Raw genomic sequence first — 19,009 nt, 5'->3', positions numbered from 1 at the left:
CTGAGACTTTGCCCTTCTCACATGCTGAATACTCTAAACCCACTTGCCCTTGCTGCTTGACTATTTCTTTCTTCAAGGCTGTGGTTTTCTGAGTAGTCAGATCACACTTTGGGAAGCCAAGACAGGCAGATCACTTGAGGTCAGGAGTTTGAGACCAGCTTGGCTAACAAGGTGAAACCCTGTCTCTACTAAAAAAAAAAAAAAAAATAGGCTAGGCATGGTGGCTCACACCAGTAATCCCAGCACTTTGGGAGGCGGAGGTGGGCGAATCACCTGAGGTCAGGAGTTTGAGACCAATCTGGCCAACATGGTGAAACCCCGTCTCTACTAAAAATACAAAAATTAGCTGGGTATGGTGGTGTGGACCTATAGTCCCAGCTGTTTGGGAGGCTGAGGCAGGAGAATCGCTTGAATCCAGGAGGCAGAGGTTGTAGTGAGCCGAGATCATGCCACTGCACTCCAATCTGGGTGACAGAGTGAGACTGTCTCAAAAAAAAAAAAAAGAAAAAGAAAAAGAAAAAAAGCCAGGTGTGGTGGTGGGTCTCTGTAATCCCAGCTACTCGGGAGGCTGAGACAGGAGAATCGCTTGAACCCAGGAGGCAGAGGTTGCAGTGAGCCGAGATCCCGCCATTGTACTTCAGCCTGGGCGACAGAGCAAAACTCCCCCTCAAAAACCAACAAACAAACAAGCAGTAGTCAGATCAGATCTCCATCGAGGTGTTTGAGAGCAGAAACACACTCCTGATGGATGGCCCAGACCTAGAAGGCTGTGGACACCCCTCACCCATACACATCTTCTCACCTCTTGTCTCTTCATCACAATCATCATGACATGCCTCATGACCTTGTCCACAGGAACTAAATGGCAATCCATCAAACACAGATTTGGGAAAGGATAGGTGGCCCTAAGACATATGAAGGAGATTCCACATAGAAAAGCAAAGGAGCTGACTTAGGATAGTAAGAAACCAGGGGGCTGAGTTGCTGCAAGTCTCCAGGTGAACAACACTGAAGAGGCGGCCACACTAGCAAACCTACAGATGGCCGAATGATGGAAAGCCAGCATTAGCATTATCACTGTCACTTCTGGTCTTCCTCTCTCTAATCACATCCAAGTAAACTATACCTCCTACTGAGTAGGCTAGAGAGGGAGAAAAGGAAAAGGGAAGATAAAGTGAAGAACCTGGAACCCAGCCAAAGACCAAATGTGACAGTGAAGATTATTCGGAAGGAATGCACTTTCAGAAGGCACTGGAGATGGCTCTGTAGTCCCACCCTACCTAACAGTTTTTTGTCATCCCATCAGTACCCTAGCCAATGCTGACCCCAAGTATTCCTCTTGCTGTGGGGATAGTGGCACCAAGTAGAGGGATATGTGCTTCGTATGTTCCCGCAGCCTCACTGAACACATTCCAACATTCCATGTTGCTTTTCCAAAGGCAAATCTGTTTTCTTACATTCTCTATGGGCTAGGCATGGCTTTAAAACACCCCACCCCCAACCACTTTCCTGACTTCTGAGAACCGCCTTGGGCCTGCAGAATGATGGGGGCTCAGGTTGCCTCCAGCACAGGGCCTCTGTGTCCATGCAGGAGCCAGATGGAGCACTGTGATGTGTCTGTTTTTGCGGTACTTCTCCCTTTTGGGTAGAAATAATCAGCTCAGGGGCAGAGACCTACAAAAAGTTCTGCTCTTCCTTCCCCATCTCTTCTGGCCAGAAACATGAGAACTTGAACTAGGCATCATATCACTAGGTACATGGTTTAAATCTTGGACCCCGTTTCTTAGTTTTTTGAACTGTTAGGTGCTCTTGGTGGGTGGAGTGGGGCGGAGTGATCCTCACGGCTCTACTTGAGTTCGCTGAGCTGCCACTGCCCCAGCAAAGTTCTAGGACTTGGTGTGCACATTTTGTCTTACTACCTCTAAGAAGGGAAGGGCACAACTGAGGAGACCTCAGCTCAGGTTACAGTGAAGGATTATCAGTTCCTGATATTGTAGACTTTTAGGACCAAGGTCCAAAATTGAAATCAGTTTCCTACACCAGGCCCTACTTTCATCCCAGAACAGAAGCCCCAGTGCCAACTGTTGTTCCTTAACAAAGGCCAATAGGGAATAGGTGTCCTCCCAACCTTATCTGGACTTTTCCCCCAGGGTCCAAAGCCACAGCCCACTTAGGTCCCGGTTTTTCAGGAAAGGGAGGAAGAGGTCTGGCCAGCTCTATTCTTGTCCCACATCAGCTGCTGGCTGTCAGCCAAGTCCAACTCAGGGCCCAGCCTATTGGGCCTAAAGGATGAAGTTAGACCAGCAACTGGGAAAGTGAAAACATCATCTTCCTTCAAGTCTCAGAAAAAAAGGAGAATGGGGACATGGTAGGGAAGGGACTCCCTCTTGGGCTTTATCAGTAGCCTCACCAAAGGTACTATACTTATTCACTTAACAAATCAAGCACTCATCATGTGCCAGGTGCAGAAGATGCAGCCATGAATAACAGACATGGTCCTTATGGTCCTTGCCCTCACATAGCTTGCAATCTAGTAGAGGGGAAATACTGACAGATGATTAAAAGGATAAGGTCAATAACTTAAGTACCTTTGCTTTTATATATGAGAGATTCAACAGATACAACAGAGCAGTGCCTGGGTTTGAGGGCCCAGAAAGGCTCTGAGCTTAGAGAAAGGTCTAGAAAAATGCCAGTTTTCTATCTCTAATGAGGTGGTGGGCAATCCAAAGGCAGCTACCATCTTTCTGCAGCCCTGAGCTCTCTGTATCCTGGGGGAATCCAGGAGAAAAAGGCTTTGAGGGCCCCTGTTAGGGCCTCAGTTGGAGGAACTCACTCTACATTTTCTACCATGGTTAGAAAACAGTTTGGTCGGGTGAATTGAACATTTTGGTTAATGGTTACTATATATCCCTCGAGTGCCTTACCAATTTTCATGTAGTTAAAACCCAGCAACATGTACAGAGTACTAAAGTAAGACTGAACATAGTAGACTTTTTTTGGATGATTCAGAAAGAGCATGAGGTTCTTGCAAGGCCTCTAGGTCGTCATTATGACCAGTGATTATTGGACTATAGAATAGAGCAGGGCCAAGTACTAGAATGCTAGGTGAGTCAATGTCACACAGACCGTATGTTTTTATATATACATATATATATCTGCATATATTTTCTTTTTTTATTATACTTTAAGTTCTAGGGTACATGTGCACAATGTGCAGGTTTGTTACATTTTGGTACATGTTCCATTTTTGGTTTGCTGTACCCATTAACTCGGTATTTTACTTTAGGTATATCTCCTAATGCTTTCCCCCCCCCCTCCCCCCATCCCATGACAGGCCCCAGTGTGTGATGCTCCCCTTCCTGTACCCAAGTGTTCTCATTGTTCAATTCCCACCTATGAGTGAGAACATGTGGTGTTTGGTTTTCTGTTCTTGTGATAGTTGGCTGAGACTGATGGTTTCCAGCTGCATCCATGTCCCTACAAAGGACATGAACTCATCCTTTTTTATGGCTGCATAGTATTCCAAGCTGCATATATTTTCAAACACAACTCCAGTTGAATCACTGTCCTGTTCTTTGCGAGCATTTTTTTTCTAGTGAGTCTTCTGAGTGACTGAGTACAGAGGGATAGACTAGGGCAATCCCCTTGGGGAAAGCTGATGAGCAATTTATACCATATTTGCAGTCTGGGAGGCATACTGTCCTGAACCATCAGCCAGCTGCACCTGGCATTACTGGCACTTCTAATCTTCTGCCAGGAGGAGATTTGGGATTCTCCAGGCGCATTTTGTCTTCTGATCTGGAAGTCATAGTACCAAGTGGTGGACAGGGCATTACCTGGCCTTGACAGTCTATGCTTACAGATGTTTCCATCTTGCAGGGAGGGAAGCCACCCTTAGAATCCAGCCTCTGTTTGAGAGGGGTCACTATCTGCCACCCTTAGAATCCAGCCTCTGCTTGAGAGGGGTCACTATCCGCTTATTGGGCATGCCACTTGGAGCCACCTTTGATGGCAGCTTATTGCCAGGCTGGCTATCCTGATTGCTCAGCTGTCTCATAGGTAGTTAGCACCTGGTATATCCCCAGGACCTGTGGACAAAGTCTTGATGTAGAGAGACATCATGAACTTATAGTTCATACTCCTGGCTGATTGCTCCTCTGGAGCACTTATTCCCTAAGTCTCAGAGGCCTGGATGAAGGGTAATTACATAATATTCCCCCAACTGACCCAGAGTTCCTGAGATACAGTAAAGCCCAATAAGGCCTGAACCAACCCCACTCATTGATTCTATGTTTAAAGCAGCAACATGGTCTATGGAAAATTGCAAGAGCTTGAGATCTGAAGTCACAGAGACTTGGGTTCCAGTCCCTGTTTTGCCGTATCTTAGCTATGTGATCATAACTAAATGCCAGAAACTTCGTCTCAGTTTCCTCATATGTAAAATGAGGATAATACTATTACCTGCTTCATGAGGAATTTGACAGGATTGTGTGCGATAAACCACATAAAGTCCCTTCACAATACAGAGCACCCTTTTTTGCTTTGTTTGTTCGTTTGTCTGTTTGTTTGTTTGTTGAGACAGAGTCTTGCTCTTGTTGCCCAGGCTGGAGTGCAGTGGCATGATCTTGGCTCCTTGCAACCTCCGCCTCCTGGGTTCAAGCTATTCTCCTGCCTCAGCCTCCTGAATAGCTGGGATTACAGGCGGCCGCCACCACACCCAGCTAATTTTTTGATATTTTTAGTAGAGACGGGGTTTCACCATGTTGACCAGGCTGGTCTCAAACTCCTGACCTCAGGTGATCCACCGCCTCGGCCTCCCAAAGTGCTGGGATTAGAGGCGTGAGCCACCACCCCCAGCCTTTTGCTCTTTTTTTTTTAAAGATTGAGAGTTCATCATGTGCCCAGAGCTGTGCTTTAAAAAAATTAACAGCTTTGTTTAGATATAATTTTAAAGCCATAAAATTCACCCATTTGAAGCGCACAATACAATTTTTTTTAATATACTTAATATATTCACAGGGTTATACAGCCATTATCACAATCTAATTTTAGAACATTTTTTGCCCCTCCCAAAACAAAATCTGTACCTATTAGGGGTCGCTCCCTATTTCCCTCCTAATCACCACCTAGCCCTAAGCAACCATTGGTCTACTTGCCGTCTATAGGTTTGCCTATGCTGGACATTTTGTGTAAATGGAATAATAAAATATATGGTCTTTTGCCACTTGCTTTTTCTACCTAGCATGTTTTCGTGGGTCATTCATGTTCAGCATGCACCAGTACTTCATTCCTCTTTATTGATGAATTACATTCTATTGTATGGATATACTACATTTCTTTATCCATTCATCAGTTGATAGACATTTGTTTTTTTCCCACCTTTTGACTATTATGAATAATATTGTTATAAACATTCATGTTTATATGGGGACCGTTTTTATGGGGACATATGTTTTCCTTTCTCTCCAGTATATACCTAGGAGTGGAATTACTGGTCAAATGGTAACTCCATGTTTAACTTTTAGAGGAACTGCCCAATTGTTTTTTAAAGTGACTATACCGTTTTACACTCCCATCAGCAATATTGGAGGGTTAAATTTTAACCATATATTCGTCAACACTTGTTATTGTCCATCTTTTTTTTTTTGTTTTTTTTGGAGACAGAATCTCACTCCATCACCCAGAATGGAGTGAATGTGTACCATCTCAGCTCACTGTGACCTCTGCCTCCTGGGTTCAAGCAATTCTCCTTCCTCAGCCTTCTGAGTAGCTGGGACTACAGGCATGTGCCACCACAGCTGGCTAATTTTTTGTATTTTTAGTAGAGATGGAGTTTTGCCATGTTGGCCAGGCTGGCTTTGAACTGCTGACCTCAAGTGACCCACCCGCCTTGATCTCCCAAAGTGCTGGGATTATAGGCATGAGCCACCGCATCTGGCCATCTTTTTATTTATTAATATGTCTGTCATATTGTGTGTGAAGTGGTAGCTCATTATGCTTATGATTTATAGTTTCCTGATGGCTAATGATGTTGAACATCTTTTCATGGGCTTATTGGCCACTTGTATATCTTCTTTGGTGAAATATCTAATCAAATCATCTGTCCATTTTTAAATTGAACTATTTCACCATAAATGTGAGGGGTTATTTGCGAACTCTCAATTCTACTGCCTTGATCTATACATCTATCCTTACGCCACCACTTTACGGTCTTGATTACTATGGCTTTGTAGTGAATTTCAAAATCAGAAAGTGTGAGTCATCCTACTTTGTACTTCTTTTTCAAGACTGTTTTGGTTATTCTGGGTCTCTTGTGACTCTATATTAATTCATGAATTAGCTGTCAATTTTGATAAAGTCAGCTGGGATTTTAGTAGAGACTATGTTGAATCTATAGATCAATTTGGAAAGTACTATCATTATGACAATATTGATTGAGTCTTCCAATCCATGAGCAGAGAATATATTCCAATTATTTAAATCTCTTTTAATTTCCTTCATCAATGTTGTATAGTTTTCAGTGTACAAATTTTACACCTCTTTTTTTTTATTTTTCTCTTTTTTTTTTTCTTTTTCTTTTTTTTCTTTTTACTTTAAGTTCTGGGATACATGTGCAGAACGTGCAGGTTTGCTACATAGGTATACATGTGCTATGGTGGTTTGCTGCTCCTATTCACCCGTCCTCTAAGTTCCCTCCCCTCATCCCCCACCCCCAACAGGCCCTGGTGTGTGTTGTTACCCTCCCTGTGTCCTATGTTCTCATTGTTCAACTCCCGTTTATGAGTAAGAACATGTGATGTTTGGTTTTCTGTTCCTCTGTTAGTTTGCTAAAGATGATGGCTTCCAGCTTCGTCCATGTCCCTGCAAAGGACATGATCTCATTTCTTTTTATGGATGCATAGTATTCCATGGTGTATATGTACCACATTTTCATTATCCAGTTTATCATTGATGGGCATTTGGGTTGGTTCTATGACTTTGCTATTGTAAATAGTGCTGCAATAAACATACGTGTGCATGTGACTGTATAGTAGAATGATTTATATTCCTTTGGGTATATGCCCAGTAACGGGATTGCTGAGTCAAATAGTATTTCTGGTTCTAGATCCTTGAGGAATCACCGTACTGCCTTCCACAATGTTTGAACTAATTTACATTTCCACCAACAGTGTAAAAATGTTCCTATTTCTCCACAGCCTCACTAGCATCTATTGTTTCCTGACTTTTTGATAATCGCCATTCTGACTGGCATGAGATGGTATCTTATTGTGGCTTTGATTTGCATTTTTCTAATGATCAATGATGCTGAGCATTCTTTTTCTTTTCTTTCTTTTCTTTTTTTTTTTTTTTTTTGAGACAGAGTCTCACTCTGCTGCCCAGGCTGGAGCACAGTGGTATGATCTCGGCTCACTGCAACCTCCACCTCCTGAGTTCAAGCAATTCTCCTGCCTCAGCCTCCCGAGTAGCTGGAACTACAGGCGCCTGCCACCATGCCTGGCTAAGTTTTGTATTTTTAGTAGAGATGGGGTTTCACCATGTTGGCCAGGCTGGTCTCGAACTCCCGACCTCAGGTGATCCACCTGCTTTGGCCTCCCAAAGTGCTGGGATTACAGATATGAGCCACCGTGGCTGGCCCTGTTTTTTGTTTTTTGTTTTTTGTTTTTTTGATTGTTGAGCATTTTTTTCATTTGTTGGCTGCGTAAATGTCTTATTTTGAGAAGTGTTTGTTCATATTTTTTGCCCACTTTTTTATGGGATTGTTTTTTTTTTCTTGTAAATTTCTTTAAGTTCCTTGTAAATTCTGGATATTAGACCTTTATCAGATGGATAGATTGCAAAAATTTTCTCTCATTCTGTAGGTTGCCTTTTCACTCTGATGATAGTTTCTTTTGCTGTGCAGAGGCTCTTTATTTAATTACATCCCATTTGTCGATTGTGGCTTTTGTCATAATTGCTTTTGGCATTTTTGTCATGAAGTCTTTGCCCATGCCTGTGTCCTGAATGGTATTGCCTAGGTTTTCTTCTACAGTTTTTATAATTTGGGGTTTTACATTTAAGTATTTAATCCATCTTGAGTTAATTTTTGTATAAGGTGTAAGGAAAGGGTCCAGTTTCAGTTTTCTGCATATGGCTAGCCAGTTTTCCCAGCACCATGTATTGATAGGAGATCCTTTCCCCATTGCTTGTTTTTATCAGGTTCAATGAAGATAAGATGGTTGTAGATGTGTGGTGTTATTTCTGAAGTCTCTGTTCTGTTCCACTGGTCTATATGTCTGTTTTGGTACCAGTACCGTGCTGTTTTGGTTACTTGTAGTATAGTTTGAGGTCAGGTAGCATGATGCCTCCAGCTTTGTTCTTTTTGCTTAGGATTGTCTTGGTTATACAGGGTCTTTGATGATTCCATATGAAATTTAAAGTAGCTTTTTCTAATTCGGTGAAGAACGTCAATGGTAGTTTGATGGGAATAGCATTGAATCTATAAATTAGTTTGAGCAGTATGGCCATTTTCACAATATTGATTCTTCCTGTCCATGAGGATGGAATGTTTTTGCATTTGCTTGTATCCTCTCTTATTCCCTTGAGCAGTGGTTTGTAGTTCTCCTTGACAGGGCCCTTCACATTCCTTGTTAGCTATATTCCTAGGTATTTTATTCTCTTAGTAGTGATTGTGAATGGGAGTTCATTCACGATTTGGCTCTCTGCTTGTCTATTGTTGGTGTAAAGTAATGCTTGTGATTTTTGCACATTGATTTTGTATCCTGAGACTTTGCTGAAGTTGTTTATCAGTTTAAGGAGTTTTGGGGCTGAGATGATGGGGTTTTCTAAATATAAAATTATGTCATCTGCAAACAGGGACAATTTGACTTCCTCTCTTCCTATTTGAATACCTTTATTTCTTTCTCTTGCCTGATTGCCCTGGCGAGAACTTCCAATACTATGTTGAATAGGAGTGGTGAGAGAGAGCATCCTTGTCTTGTACTGGTTTTCAAAGGGAATGCTTCCACCTTTTGCCCATTCAATATGATATGGGCTGTGAGTTTGTCATAAATAGCTCTTATTATTTTCAGATATGTTCCATCAATAACTAGTTTGTTGAGATTTTTTAACATGAAGGGATGTTGAATTTTATCGAAGGCCTTTTCTGCATCAGTTAAGATAATCATGTGTTTTTTTTTTTTCTTTGGTTCTGTTTATGTGATGGATTACATTTATTGATTTGCATGTGTTGAACCAGCCTTGCATCCCAGAGATGAAGCCAACTTGATTGTGGTGGATTACTTTTTCGATGTGCTGCTGGATTTGGTTTGCCAGTATTTTATTGAGGATTTTTTCATTGAAGTTCATCTGGGATATTGGCCTGAAGTTTTGTTTTTTTGTTGTGTCTCTTCCTGAGTTGAGTATCAGGATGATGCTGGTTTCATAAAATGAGTTAGGGAGGAGTCCTTCCTTTTCAATTTTTTGGAATAGTTTCAGAAGGAATGGTACCAGCTCCTCTTTGTACCTCTGGTAGAATTTGGCTGTGAATCCATGTGGTCCTGGGCTTTTTTTTTTTTTTTTGGTTGGTAGGCTATTAATTACTGCCTCAATTTCATAACTTGTTATTGGTCTATTCAGGGATTCAACTTCTTCCTGGTTTAGTCTTGGGAGGGTGTATGTGTCCAGGAATTTATCTATTTCTTCTAGATTTTCTAATTTATTTGCAGAGAGGTGTTTATAGTATTCTCCGATGGTAGTCTGTATTTCTGTGGGGTCAGTTGTGATATCCACTGTGTCATTTGTTATTGTGTCCTTTTGATTCTTCTCTGTTTTCTTCTTTATTAGTCTCGCTAGCGGTCTATTTTGTTAATTTTTTCAAACAACCACATCCTGGATTCATTGATTTTTTTTTTTTTTTGGAGTGTTTTTCGTGTTTCTATATCCTTCAATTCTGCTCTGATCTTAGTTATTTCTTGTCTTCTTCTAGCCTTTGGATTAGTTTGCTCTTGCCTCTTTAGCTCTTTTAATTTTAATGTCATCATGATGCTATCTGGTTATGTTGGACACTAGGTGATGCAGTTTCTTCATAATGTCATTGGTCTTTATATTTTGGTATGTTTCTACAGTGGCTGGTACCGGTTTTTCCTTTCCATATTTAGTGCTTCTTTCAGGAGCTCTTGTAAGGCAGGCCTGTTGGTGACAAAATCCCTCAGCGTTTGCTTGTCTGGAAAGTATTTTATTTCACCTTCACTTATGAAGCTTAGTTTGTCTGGTTATGAAATTCTGGGCTGAAAATTCCTTTCTTTAAAAATGTTGAATATTGGCCCTCAATATTTTTTTTAGACATGGTCTCATTCCATCGCCCAGGCTGAAGTGCAGTGGCTCAGTCTTGGCTCACTGCTACCTCTGCCTCCAGGGTTCAAGCGATTCTCCTGCCACAACCTCCAGAGTAGTTGGGAGTACAGGCACATGCCACCACACTCGGCTAGTTTTTGTATTTTTAGTAGAGAGAGGGTTTCACCGTGTTGGCCAGGCTGGTCTTGAACCCCTGGCCTCAAGTGATCCACCCACTTGGCCTCCCAAAGTGCTGGGATTAAAGGCATGAGCCACCTCGCCCAGGCTGGCCCCCAGTCTCTTCTGGCTTTTAGAGTTTCTGCTAAGAGGTCTGCTGTTAGTCTGATTGGCTTTCCTTTGTAAGTGACCTGGCCTGCCTTTCTGGCTGCCCTTAATATTTTTTCCTTCATTTTGACTTTGGAGAATCGGTGAATCTGATGGTTATGTGTCTTGTGGTTGATCTTCTTCTTCTTCTTTTTTTTTTTTTTTTTTCTCTTTTTGAGATGGAGTTTCGCTCTTGTTGCCCAGGCTGGAGTGCAATGGTGCAATGTCAGCTCACCACAACCTCCGCCTCCCAGGTTCAAGCGTTTCTCCTGCCTCAGCCTCCTGAGTAGCTGAGATTACAAGCATGCACCACTACACCAGGCTAATTTTGTATTTTTAGTAGAGACGGAGTTTCTCCGTGTTGGTTCAGTAGGTCTCAAACTCCTGACCATAGGTGATCTGCCTGCCTCAGCCTCCTAAAGTCCTGGGATTACAGGCATGAGCCACTGCACCCAGCCTTGAAGTTGATCTTCTCGTGGAGTATCTCAGTGGTGTTCTCTGTATTTCCTGAATTTACATGTTGGTCTGTCTTGCTATGTTGGGGAAGTTCTCCTGGATAATATCCGAAAGTGTGTTTTTCAGCTTGTTTCCATTCTCCCTGTCTCCTTCCAGTACTCCAATCGTAGGTTTGGTCTTTTTACAGAGTCCCATATTTCTTGGAGGCTTTGTTCATTCCTTTTCATTCTTTTTTCTCCAGTCTTGTCTCCATACCTTATTTCAGCAAGGTGGTCTTCAAACTCTAATACCCTCTCTTCCGCTTGGTTGATTCAGCTATTGATACTTGTGTATGCTTCATGAAGTTCTTGTGCTGTGCTTTTCAGCTCCCTCAGGTCATTTATGTCCCTCTTTAAACTGATTCTAGTTAGCAGCTCCTCTAACCTTTTATCAAGGTTCTTAGCGTCTTTGCATTGGGTTAGAACATCCTTCTTTAGCTCAGCATAGTTTTGTACTACCTATCTTCCGAAGCCTACTTCTGTCAATTCGTTCTTATCATCCTCCATCCAGTTCTGTGCCTTTGCTGGAGAGACGTTGCGATTATTTGGAGAAGAGGCACCCTGGCCTTTTGAGTTTTCAGCATTTTTTTCATTGATTTTTTCTTCTTTTCATGAGTTTGTGTAGTTTCAATCTTTGAAACCTCAAAGACCCTTGGATGGGGTTTTTGTGGGAGCTTTTGTTATTGATGATGCTGTTGTTGCTTTCTGTTTGTTTTTCTTTCAATGGTCAGGTCCCTCTTCTGTAGGGCTGCTGCTATTTGCTAGGGGTTCACGTCAGGCACTATTCATCCGGTTCACTCCTGCTCCTGGAGATGTCGCTCAACAAGGCACCTCCCTCGGCTGGGGGATGGGGGCTCCCTTGCCTTGTGTGGCTCTCAGGTAAGCCACCTCACCACATTGTTCTTCCTTCCTCTCCATGGATCATGCCAACCTCCTAGTCAGTTCTGATGAGAGAACCTGGATATGTTGGTTGCCAGTAAAGGATTCATATGCTTATTATGGTTCTTTTCTATGGGAAACTTGATCGCCGCTGTTTCTAGTCAGCCATCTTGACCCCGCCCTGTCCTCCTTTTTAAATTTATAACTAGTTAAATAATAAAAGACAAAGTCAAATTTTAAAAAGACAAATTATTAAGTAAAATAAGGTTTAAATAATAAAAAATAAGTATATTCATAACTATTTGTTCTTTTTTATGTTATTGTAAATAGAAGGGCTTCCTGATTTTATTTTCAGGTTGTTCATTGCTAGCTGGGCACGGTGGCTCACGCCTGTAATTCCAGCACTTTGGGAGGCCAAGGCAGGCGGATCACTTGAGGTCAGGAGTTCAAGACTTGCCTGGCCAATATGGTGAAACCCTGTCTCTACTAAAAATACAAAAAATTAGCTGGGTGTGGTGGTGCATGCCTGTAGTCCCAGCTACTCAGGAGGCTGAGGCAGGGGACTCTCTTGAACCCAGGAGGGGGAAGTTGCAGTGAGCCGAGATCACGCCACTGCACTTCAGCCTGGCAACACAGCAAGACTCCATCTCAAAAAAAAAAAAAATTGATTTTCTGTACATTGAGCTTGTATCCTGCAAGAGATAGTTTTACTTTTTCCTTTCCAATCTGAATGTCTTATATTTCATCTTAATTCATAATTGTCCCAGCTAGAACTTTCAGTCAGTACAGTGTTGGATAGAAGTGGTGAGAATATCTGGACAGACCCCAGACTTAGAAAGACAGAAAGAGAGAGAGAGAGAAGGGAGAGAGAGAGAGAGAGAGAGAGAGAGAGAGAGAGAGAGAGAAAATAGAAAGAGAGAGAGAGAGAGAGAGAGAAAGAAGAAGGAAGGAAGGAAGGAAGGGAGGGAGGGAGGGAGGGAGGGAGGGAGGGAGGGAGGGAAGGAAGGAAGGAAGGAAGGAAGGAAGGAAGGAAGGAAGGAAGGAAAGGAAAGGTGAGAGCAGACATTCTGGTCTTCTTCCTGATCTAAGCTTTTATCCTTTCATTCGAATCAAGTATGACATTAGCTGTGAGTTTTTTATAGATAACCTTTATCATATTGAGGAAGTTCCCTTTTATTCCTAGTTTATTGAGTGTTTTATCATGAAAGGGTGTTAGATTTATGTTTTTATTTATGTTTTTGTGCATCTATTGAGATGATCATGTAGTTTTTGTCCTCTAGTCTATTAACATGGTGTATTACATTGATTTTTGGATGTTAAAGCAACCTTGCATTACTGCAATAAATCCCACTTGGTCATGCTGTATAATTCTTTTTATATGTTGCTGGATTCAGTTTGTTAGTATTTATACACCGCTGGGTCGTGGTGTATAATTCTTTTTAGATGTTGCTGAATTCAGTTTGCTGGTATTTTGTTGAGGGATTTTGTGTCTGTATTCATGAAAGACATTGGTCTGTAGTTTTCTGTGACATCTTTGTGTGGTTTTGGTATGAAGGTAGTACTGGCCTTAAACACTGAGTTAAGAAGTGTTCTCTCCTCTTTTGATTTTTGGAAGGTTTGTGAAAGGTTGGTATTAGTGCTTCTTTCAGCATTTGGTAGAATCCACTAGTGAAGTCACCTGGGCCTGGACTTTTTTAGGGGGTAAGGGAGGAGTTTTAATTCCTAACTCCATTTCTTTTCCTGTTACTGTCTATTCAGATTTTCTATCTTCTTGAATCAGTTTTGGCAAATTGTTTCTTTCTTCCTTCCTTCCTTCCTTCCTTCCTTCCTTCCTTCCTTCCTTCCTTCCTTTCTTTCTTTCTTTCTTTTTTTTATGGTGTTTTGCTCTTGTTGCCCTGCCCAGGCTGGAGTGCGGTGGTGCAATCTTGGCTCACTGCAACCTCCACCTCCCAGGTTCAAAGTATTCTCCTGCTTCAGCCTCCCAAGTAGCTGGGATTACAAGTATGTGCCCACCACGCCCAGCTAATTTTTTGTATTTAATAGAGACAAGGTTTCACCATGTTGGTTGGGCTGATCTTGAACTTCTGATCTTGAACTTCTGATCTCAAGTGATCAGAAGTTCAATCCACCTACCTCGGCCTCCCAAAGTGCTGCGATTTACAGGCGTGAGCCACTGCACCCAGCCTAAGTTGTATATTTCTAAGAATGTGTCCATACCATTTAGGTTATCCAGTTGATATACCCTTATTCATATTCCCTTATAATCAATTCCATATCTGTATGGTCAGTAGTGATATTCTTTCTTTCATTCCTGATTTTGGTAATTTGAGTATTCTCTTTTTTTGTTTGATCTTTCCAGCTAAACGTTTGTCAATTGTATTAATCTGTTCAAAGCACCAACTTTTAGTTTCATTGATTTTCTCTATTTTTTTCTATCCTCTATGTATTTCCTTCCACTTGCTTTGGGTTGTTTGCTCTTCTTTTTTTTTGCCTTTATTTTTGCTTTGTTTTTAATTTTTATGTGTACATAGTAGTTGTATATATTTATGGGGTACATGAGATGTTTTGAGACAGGCATGCAATGTGAAACAATCACATCATGGGGAATGGGGTATCCATCCTCTCAAGCATTTATCCTTTCTTTGTGTTACAAACAATCCAATTATACTCTTTTAGTTATTTTATTTAATTTTTATTTCAATATTTTTTAGGGAACAGGTGGTGTTTGGTTACATGGATAAGTTCTTCAGTGGTGATTTCTTAGATTTTGGTGTACCCATCACCCGAGCAGTATACCCTGTACCCAGTGTGTAATATTTTATCCCTCACCCCCTCCCACCCTTCCCTCCAAGTCCCCAAGGTCCACCCTATCATTTTTATGCCTTTGCATCCTCATAGCTTAGCTCCCACTTGTAAGTGAGAACATACAATGTTTGGTTTTCCTTTCCTGAGTTACCTCACTTAGAATAATGGTCTCCAACTCCACCCAGGTGGCTGCAAATGCCATTATTTCATTCTTTTTCATGGCTGAGTAGTATTTCATTATATATATTTACCACATTTTAGTCTACAGCCATACAACCCTGAATGTGTCCAATCTTATAACCACATTTTAAAAAAATTTTTATATTCATTTATTAATTTTTTTAGATGGAATCTCGCTGTGTCACCCAGGCTGGAGTGAAGTGGTGCAATCTCACCTCCAAAAGTGCTGGGATTACAGACATGAGCCACTGTGCCCGACTGTACCACATTTTTCTTTATCTACTCGTTGACTGATGGGCATTTGGGCTGGTTCCATATTTTTGCAGTTGTGAATTGTGCTGCTACAAATATGCATGTGCAAGTGTCTTTTTCATATAATGACTTCTTGGATCAAACGGTAGATCTACTTTCAGTTTTTTAAGGAATCTCCATACTGTTTTCCATAGTGGTTGTACTAGTTTACATTCCCACCAGCAGTGTAAAAGTGTTCCTTTTCACCACATCCACACCAACACCTATTTTTTTTTAATTGTGGCCATTTTTTTTTTTTTTTTTTTTGACAGAATCTTGCTCTGTCGCCCAGGCTGGAGTGCAGTGGCACAGTCTCGGCTCACTGCAACCTCTGCCTCCTGAGTTCAAGCCATTCTCCTGGCTCAGCCTCCTGAGTAGCTGGGATTACAGGCATGCACCACCATGCCCAGCTAATTTTTGTATTTTAGTAGAGATGGAGTTTCACCATGTTGGTCAGGCTGGTCTCGAACTCCTGACCTTGTGATCCGCCCACCTTGGCCTTCCAAAGTGCTGGGATTACAGGCATGAGCCACCACGCCTGGCCATTATGGCCATTCTTGTAGGAGTAAGGTGATTTTGCACTGTAATTTTGATTTGCATTTCCCTGATAATTAATGATGTTGCACATTTTTCCATATGCTCGTTGGCCATTTGTATACCTTCTTTTGAGAATTGTCTATTTATGTCCTTAGCCAACTTTTTGATGGGATTGTTTGTTTTTTTCTTGCTGATTTGTTTGAGCTTCTTGTAGATTCTGGATATTAGTCCTTTGTTGGATGCACAGTTTGCAAAGATTTTCTCCCACTCTGTGAGTTGTCTGTTTACTCTGTTGACTGTACCTTTTGCTGTGCAAAAGTTCTTTAGTTTAATTAAGTCCCAACTATTTGTCTTTATTTTTATTGCATTTGCTTTTTGGTTCTTGGTCATGAAATCCTTGTGTAAGCCAATGTCTAGAAGGGTTTTTCCAATGTTCTAGAATTTTTATGGTTTCAAGTCTTAGATTTAAGTCCTTAATCCCTCTTGAGTTGATTTTTGTATAAGGTGAGAGATGAGGATCCAGTTTCATTCTCCTACATGGGGCTAGCCAATTATCCCAACACCATTTCTTGAAAGGGGTGTCCTTTCCCCACTTTATGTTTTTGTTTGCTTTGTCAAAGATCAGTTGGTTGTAAGTATTTGGGTTTATTTTTGGGTTCTTTATTCTGTTCCATTGGCCTATGTACCTATTTTTACCAGTACCATGCCTTGTAGTATAGTTTGAAATCTGGTAACGTGATGCCTCCAGATTTGTTCTTTTGCTTAGGATTGCTTTGGCTATGTGGGCTCTTTTTTGGTTCCATGTAAATTTTAGGATTTTTTCATAGTTCTGTGAAGAATGATGATGGTATTTCGATGGGAATTGCATTGAATTTGCAGATCGCTTTTAGCAGTATGGTCATTTTCACAATATTGATTGCACCCACCCATGAGCATAGACTGTGTTTTCATTTGTTTGTGTCATCTGTGACTTCTTTCAGCAGTGTTTTATAGTTTTCCTTGTAGAGGTCTTTCTCCTCCTTGGCTAGGTGTATTCCTAAGTGTTTTATTTTTTTGCAGCTATTGTAAGAAGGGTTAAGTTCTTGATTTGATTCTCAGCATGGTCACTGTTGGTATATAGCAGTGCTACTGATTTGTGTACATTGATTTTGTATCCTGAAGCTTTAATGAATTCATCTATCAGATCTAGGAGCTTTTTGGATGAGTCTTCAGGGTTTTCTAGGTATATGATCATATCATCCGTGAACAGTGACAATTTGACTTCCTCTTTACCGATTTGGATGTCCTTTATTTATTTCTCTTGTCTGATTACTCTGGCTCTTTCAGTTATTTTTAAAAGTACAATTAGTTTATTTTTGACTGCAGTCACCCTATTGTGTTATCAAATAGTAGGTCTTATTCATTCTATTTAGTTTGCTCTTGTTTTTCTGGTTTCTTAAGGTAGAAGTGGAAGTTTATGGTAATTCATATGAAATCTTTCCTCTTTTTTAACGTAGGCACTTTCAGCTACAGATTTCCCCTTTAAGAACTTTTTAGGCCGGGCGTGGTGGCTCACACCTATAATCCCAGCACTTTGAGAGGCTGAGGCAGGCAGATCACTTGAGGTCACAACTTCGAGACCAGCCTGACCAACATGGTGAAACCCCATCTCTACTAAAAATACAAAATTAGCTGGACATGGTGGCACATGCCTATAATCCCAGCTACTTGGGAGGCTGAGGCAGGAGAATCACATGAACCCAGAAGGCGGAGGTTGCAGTAAGCCAAGATTGTGCCATTGCACTCTAGCCTGGGCAATAGGAGCGAAACTCCATCTCAAAAAATAAATTAATAAAAAATTTTTAAAAAGAACTACTTTAGCTAGATCCCATAAATTTTGGTATATTGTATTTTCATTTTTATTCATCTCAAAGTATTTGCTAATTTCTCTTCTGATTTTTTTTCCTTGACCGCCTGGTTATTTAAGAGTGTTTTGGCTGGGCGTGGTTGCTTATGCCTGTAATCCCAGCACTTTGGGAGGCCAAGGCAGGCAGATCACTTGAGGCCAGGATTTTGAGACCAGCCTGGCCAACATGGTGAAACCCCATGTCTACCAAAAATAGAAAAATTAGTCAGGCATGGTGGCAGGTGCCTGTAATCCCAGCTACTTGGGAGGCTGAGGCGGGAGGATCACTTGATCCCGGGAGGTGGAGGTTGCAGTGAGCCAAGATTGAACCACTACACTCCAGCCTAGGCGACAGAGCAAGACCCTGTATCCAAAAAAAAAAAAAAGGGTTTTGTTTGATTTCTACTTGTGAATTTCCCAGACTCCCTTCTGTTATTGATTTCTAATTTAATTATGCTGTGCTCAGAAAATATATTTTGTATGATTTTATTCCTTTTAAATCTAGTAAGGCTTATTTTATATCATAACATATGGTTTATTCACAACAGTGTTCCATATGCACTCAAGAAGAATGCATATTCTGCTGTTGTTAGATAGATGGTTCTGTAGATTTCAGTTAGATCTAGTTTGATTTATAGTATTGCTCAGGTCCTCTGTCCTTGCTGATATTCTGCTTAGTTGTTTCATCCATTATTGAAAGTGGAGTATTGGCCGGGTGCGGTGGGTCATACCTGTAATCCCTGCATTTTGGGAGGCCAGGGCAGGTGGATCACTTGAGGTCAGGAGTTCGAGACCAGTCTGGCCAACATGGTGAAACCCCGTCTCTACCAAAGACACAAAAAATTAGCCAGGCGTGGTGGCAGGCACCTGTAATCCCGGCTACTCAGGAGACTGAGATAGGAGAATCACTTGAACCCAGGAGGCGGAGTTGCAGTAAGCCGAGGTCGTACCACTGCACTCTAGCCTGGGCAACAGAGTGAGGCTCCATCTCAAAAAAAGAAAGAAAGAAAAGAAAAGAAAGAAAATGGAGTATTGAAGTCTCCTACTACTGTTGTTGAATTGTATATTTTTCCCTTCAATTCTGTCAGTTTTTTCTTCCTGTATTTGGGGGTTTTGTTGTTAGGTGCCAGTGCTGTACTTTTGTCATACATGTAATCTCTAGTGAAAGGCAGCACTGGCATATTGACTCTGTCAAACTGGAGTTTGAGTGGCATTTCGAAGTCTTGTTTTCCAGCATCTTGATCACCATGATGAGCTATAAGGGCAATTACTAAAAACATGGGTTTTGAAGTCCTTCAGACCT

At 41.4% G+C, this 19,009-nt stretch overlaps 1 protein-coding gene across 2 annotated transcripts in view; it reads left to right on the top strand.

Annotated features, from left to right (window-relative positions):
• Positions 1-19,009, top strand: part of FRMPD3 (FERM and PDZ domain containing 3) — a 79,292-nt gene that overhangs the window by 51,227 nt on the left and 9,056 nt on the right. The window lies entirely within an intron of this gene.

This window comes from Papio anubis, chromosome X (genome assembly GCF_008728515.1).
Source record: "Papio anubis isolate 15944 chromosome X, Panubis1.0, whole genome shotgun sequence".
Lineage (NCBI taxonomy): Eukaryota > Metazoa > Chordata > Mammalia > Primates > Cercopithecidae > Papio > Papio anubis.
The sequence above is the reverse complement of the archived record's forward strand: the minus strand, read 5'-3'. Positions and strand labels throughout refer to the sequence as shown.